Source organism: Urocitellus parryii, chromosome X, assembly GCF_045843805.1.
Source record: "Urocitellus parryii isolate mUroPar1 chromosome X, mUroPar1.hap1, whole genome shotgun sequence".
Classification (NCBI taxonomy): Eukaryota; Metazoa; Chordata; class Mammalia; order Rodentia; family Sciuridae; genus Urocitellus; species Urocitellus parryii.
Window position 1 is genome coordinate 79,641,406 of NC_135547.1, and position 6,000 is coordinate 79,647,405.

Here is a 6,000-nt window from a genome sequence, read left to right on the forward strand (position 1 = left end):
GTCTAGATAGTCTTTTCTTTGGCCTACTACTGAAATTGGGTACTGAAGTCTTCTGCTATTTTACTACTATTTCTCCCTTTTTTTCTTTTGTATTATTTATATTTTTATCTTTGAATTTAATGAGTTGGCATCAAAAATTAGCTAGTCATTTTACATTTAAGGAATAAAACCTTTAAAAAACAATACAAAGAGTGAAAGTGACAGGGGACAAAGAGACATGAGTGGTAGAAAAATAAAGTTAAGAATAATAGAATATTTTATAGAATAATTCTATAAAATCAGCCCAGTGTGCTGATTCCCCACGCTTTCTTTTCTAAGAAGCAATTTATCTGCAGCCCTGACTGCCTTAAGTAGACAGGTTATATCACATTCCTCAGCAAACTACCTGTTATCTACAGGAGAAATGCAGGTCCAAAATAATATCAATAAGAGGAATTCAAGTTACCATGAAGGGTAAGATTTTTGTGATGCTTTTAACAAACAAGATCCTGGAACTCAAGGAGATAAGGATAATTCCTCCTAACCATAAAATCTATAAGAATATATGGTTAAGAATCCAATTGGAACCTATTAGCATGGTCCAAAGTGAGCTAGAGCTGTCATGATAGTAGGGATTTGAAAGTCTGATGTCACCCTGCCATCAGTCAACAGTCATGAGGTGGTCCTGGGCAGGACTCTCTGGAAACTTCTCTGGGATCCCCAATAAAACTGGAGTGCAGGAGAGGCACACTGTCCCTTTCTTTTCTGAATGAACTCCCTCCCTCCCTTGAGAGTATCCCCTTTCCCTTTTTCTATCCCTTCAATAAACTCATGCTGGTTACTCTAAGCAACATGTCTGAAATCTTTCTGATTTGATCCCAAGAATCAGGGTTTGATGTGGGGGTTCTTTGTACTGCCTCAGTTTCCTGGAATGCCTCAGAACCATAACAAAATGATTTTAACCAAGTTTATACTTCTTTTTGCTGCTATGTTTTTTAATTGATTTTATGTTTTAAAATACATGACAGCAGAATACATTACAATTCTTATTATACATATAGAGCACAATTTTTCATATCTTTGTATATAAAGTATGTTCATACCAATTCATGTCTTTATACATGTACTTTGTGATTTTTTTGCATTACAATTCTTATTACACATAAATGCCACAATTTCTCATATCTCTGTTTGTATATAAAGTATGTTGATACCCAATTCAAGTCTTCACAAATGTACTTTGGATAATGATGTCCATCACATTCCACTATCCTTGCTAATCCCCTGCCCCCTCCCTTTCCCTCCCACCCCTCTTCCCTATCTAGAATTCATCTATTCCTCCCATGCTCCCCCTCTTACCCCACTATGAGTCAGCCTCCTTATATCAGAGAAAACATTGGCATTTGTTTTGGGGGGCATGGGCTAACTTCGATTAGCATTATCTTCTCCAACGCCATCCATTTACCTGCAAATGCCATTATTTTATTCTCTTTTATTGTTGAGTAATAGTCCATTGTTTCTTTATCCATTCATCCACTGAAGGGCATCTAGGTTGGCTTCACAGTTTAGCTATTGTGATTGTGCTGCTATAAACATTGATGTGGCTGTGTCCCTGTAGTATGCTGTTTTTAAGTCCTTTGGGTATAGACCAAGGAGAGGGATAGCTGGGTCAAATGGTGGTTCCATTCCCAGATTTTCAAGGAATCTCCATACTGCTTTCCAGATTAGCTACACCAATTTTTGCTGCTATGGTTTTTAACAATTCATTTCATCATATCTTATTGCAATGTGCAAATGCATTTGCAATGCATAGTACATTCAGGAGAACTAAATTTAAGGAAGTACATATACTGTTAATAGTGGCCTTTGGAAGAAAGTGATTTACCTTCTATTAAAGAAAATACAAATTACCTAATAGTGTTATTTAACTACTTGTTGCCACAAGAATCATCACCAAAGTTTTCTAGAAATAGGTCCACATAAGAAATAAATATTTAAACAATAAAAATAATAAAAATGTTCCTTAATTTTAGCAAGATCTTTTCTTTATCTTTTTTTTTCTTTTGTACCAGGGATTGAACCCAGGTTTTTTTTAACCACTGAGCCACATCCTCAGCCCTTTTTAATTTTTATTTTGATACAGGGCCTTGCTAAGATGCTTAGGGCCTCACTAAATTATGAATGCTCGATTTGAACTTGGGATCCTCCTGCCTTAGCCTCCTAAATTGGTGGGATTACAGGCATGCACCACTGCACCTGCTATGGATCTTTCCTTTTTCATTGCTAAGAAATATTTTAATAGTTATAAAGCAAAAGCTGTTATGAATCTAGATAGCTAAAACTGTATTTCTGAGTTCAAGCTTACAGATAAGTATTTTGTAAGTAGTTTTCAATAAAATATTCCCCCTACCCCAAATCTTGCATTGTTTCTTACAAAACTTTGGTCAAGAGTGGAAGTATATCCAGCCATATGTATATTCCATACAATAGCAAGAACAGGAGGGCCCAACTAATAACTCTGGGTTTTAAAAATAGAAGGCAATTAAAATATACTCAAAGTTACTTTAAGAAAAACTTTCATAGGTTAATAATGAAACAGTCACAAATGTTAAGAAAATATCAAAGCAGAAACGACTACAATGTTAAAATAGACAAAAATTTCTACACAAGAACATCTTTTAAAATTAAAAATAAAGAATACAACACATGAGTCACGATGATTTTCCTGTTCTACTTATGAATTTTAGTCTTTGTATTTATAAGGTCAGTTATGTTGATATCTAGTAGAGTTTCTTCTGACACCTGATGAAGTCTCATTCCTACTTTATAAGATGGATCTTCCCCCAAGAAATCTGTACATTTTGGTTACATCTTTGTCATTGTAAAATTTCAAAGTAGTGCAATATCGCCATGATGTGCTGAGGCATGAAGACATATCTGCTATACATAGTGCCATCCCCACACTTGAAACCAGCATAGAATTGAACACAGTCCACTCTCAGAGCTTCAGCATGTAAAACACGGTGACCAGCAGGTACTGGTAGTAGAACCAGACATTTATTTCCAGGCCTGTGCCAGGCCATCCTGCCATGCACCTCCTGTGATGTAGCCACATATCAGTCTTTCTAGGATCTTTCTAGGATCCCAAGTTTTCTGTCAGTGCTTCCTTTATATATTTAGGTCTTCCAATAATGGGTATATATTTATAATTTTATACCTTCTTGGTGAATTGATCCTTTTATCATTGTAAAATGTCTTTCTCATATGACAGCTTTTAACCTAAAGTGTATTTTGTCTGATATAAATATAACCACTTTTACTCTCTTTTGGTAAAAAATTGCATGGAATATTTTTGCCACCTTTATTTTCAGCCTATGTGTGTCCTTAAATATAAATCAAGTTTCCCATAGATTTAATATATTTGGGCCTTTTTCAAAACCATCCTTCTACTCTTGGTCTTTCGATTAGAGAGTTTAATTTACATTTAAAGTAATTATAGATAGGAAGGATTTAATATTGCCATTCTATTAGTTGTTTTCTGTTAGTTTTCTTATTATTTTGTCTGTCTTTTCCTCTCTTGTTGTCTTCTTTATGTTTTATTTTTTGTATTAAAATTCTTTGATTAATTTTCCTTTGTGTGTGTGAGAGGGAGACTTCTTAGGTATTTTTGGTGGTTACTATGGAGTTTACATAAAATATTCTATAGTTATGAAAGTCAGTTTCCAATTTGACCTTCTTATGCTATCAGTTGCTATTTACTGTCCTTTTGTTTCAACTAGAAAAACTACCATCAGAATTTCTTGTGAGGCTTGCTACTGGTGATGAACTCCCTCATCTTTTATTTGTCTGGGAAAGTATATTTCTCCTTCACTGTTGAAGTAGAGTTTGGCTGGGCATAAGATTCTTGGATGATGTTTCTGTTTCATCACTTTAAATGTACAATCATATATATATATATATATATATATAGAGAGAGAGAGAGAGAGAGAGAGAATAATAAGTCCACCAATTTCATATCAAAAATCATGGAATTGGAGCTGGGCGCATAGCACATACCTGCAATCCCAGCGGCTTGAGAGGCTAAAGCAGGAGAATCGAGAGTTCAAATCTAGTCTCAGCAACTTAGCGAGGCCCTAAGCAACTCAGTGAGACCCTGTCTCTAAACAAAATACAAAAAAAAGGCTGGGGATATAGTTCAGGGGTCGAGTGCTCCCGAGTTCAAACCCTGGTACTCACCCACCCCCAAAAATCATGGATTGGAACACAGTACTGTGGTATCTTTAAACTGCTAAAAACAAATATTTGCCAACTTAGAATTCCATATACAACAAAGAGTTCTTCAAATATAGGCAAAATAAAAATATTTCAGATATAAAATATGATTTTTTTCCTCCAGTAAGACTGTCTAAATTAAATATTGAAAGAAATTGATTAGGATGGATGAAGGAAAATATTCCCAGATAGAAATCTATATGTTCAGGAAGAAAAAGAAGCACCAGAAATGATAAATATATGAGTAAATACATAAGGGATTTTTAAGATTCATCATTTCAGATATAAATCTGTAAACTATATTTTAAAATATTTTAAATACCACAGACATTTACAATCAAAGATGAAATCACTACACTGTGGGGATTATAGAATTGTAGAATTAAAATATCTAACAACAAAGTGTGCAAAGGATGGGAGTTGCTATGTAACTGTGCCAGACACTGTTTTAGTAAACAAATATCAGTCATCACTTCCCTCCCAAAACAAGCCAGTATTGCATCTCTTCCAGGGCAATAAAAGCAGAACTGAGGAAATGAGATTTAGGATTTCACACTCTCAAACAGTCTATGGAACTCTCCTGCCCTTGGCTTTCCTTAAGATTGCATGTAGGCAGTTTAAGTCCAGAGAATTAAAACACATTATTTCTCTATTTTACTGTACAGTGCAGTCGTTTCTGGAACTGAACTACCTGGGTTAGAAATCTGTCTCCACAACTTCCAATGTGGGTGACTTTGTTATGGCACCACCTTTTTGTGCCTTAAAATCTTTGTCTATTAAAGAAGAAAATGTTACTACACACCTCATAATTTTGTTATGAGCCTTAAATGTAATAATTTTTATGATGTTCAAAACTGTGTGTTTGGCACACAACTGGTGCTTAGTAAATGACAGCCACTACCACCACTACCATCATCATCATCCTAGAACCCCTGAAAAATACTATGGGAGAAAAAGGAAAATGAATACAAGAGCAATGAGCCAGAAGTCACACCTGAGGAACCCTTATTCCCTGACTCTGCTCCCAGAGAAAGCATGTGAGAAATTGGCCTGAAGACCCACCCAGAAGAGTTGGTTTCATCTGCAGCAGGAATGAAGTCAAGGGAAGGCATTGTGGCCTGAATCATGTAGGGATAGGTTTCACATAGTGGAAGAGGCAAAGGAATCATCATTTTAAAAAATCAAATCCCTACTTGACCCTGCAGGAATCTTCCTCTAAACTGGAAATCCATATCCAACAAAATGAAATTATACAGTTATCTTAAGGGCCTTGTTATGAAGAAAACAGAAATATCATGATGGAGAGAGTTAGAGGAAGGTTTGTTTGAAAAGGAGAAATAAGCCCATTTGTATGCTATTGAGATTATACAAGGGGAAAAGGAGATAATTACAAGATTTGGAATGGAATCTTGTGCACAAGTGGGTTTTTGACTTTTGCTTGAAGCACAGAGAGTTAATCTGTGGTAACATGTAGGGAGGGAAAATATATAGGTATAGACCTCATAGGTTTGTAGATGTGATGGAAGAAGTATGCAACTGTTTCTTCAGGTCAATAGGAAATAAGATGAAGAAATTGTTCCAGATTTGAGGACAGAAGACAATATATAAAAATAGTCATTTAAAAGGGTGAAAGACAATAGCCAAGTTATGGAACCAGCTCAGATGACAACAATAGATGAATGGATTAAGAAAATGTGGTACATATATACATAATGGAGCTTTACTCAGTCATAAAGAAGAATGAAATTA

At 35.2% G+C, this 6,000-nt stretch overlaps 1 pseudogene; it reads right to left on the reverse strand.

Moving 5' to 3' along the window:
• Positions 1 to 2,855: 2,855 nt before the first annotated feature.
• LOC113194478 (serine palmitoyltransferase small subunit A pseudogene) lies at positions 2,856 to 5,363 on the reverse strand (annotated as a pseudogene).
• Positions 5,364 to 6,000: the final 637 nt, after the last annotated feature.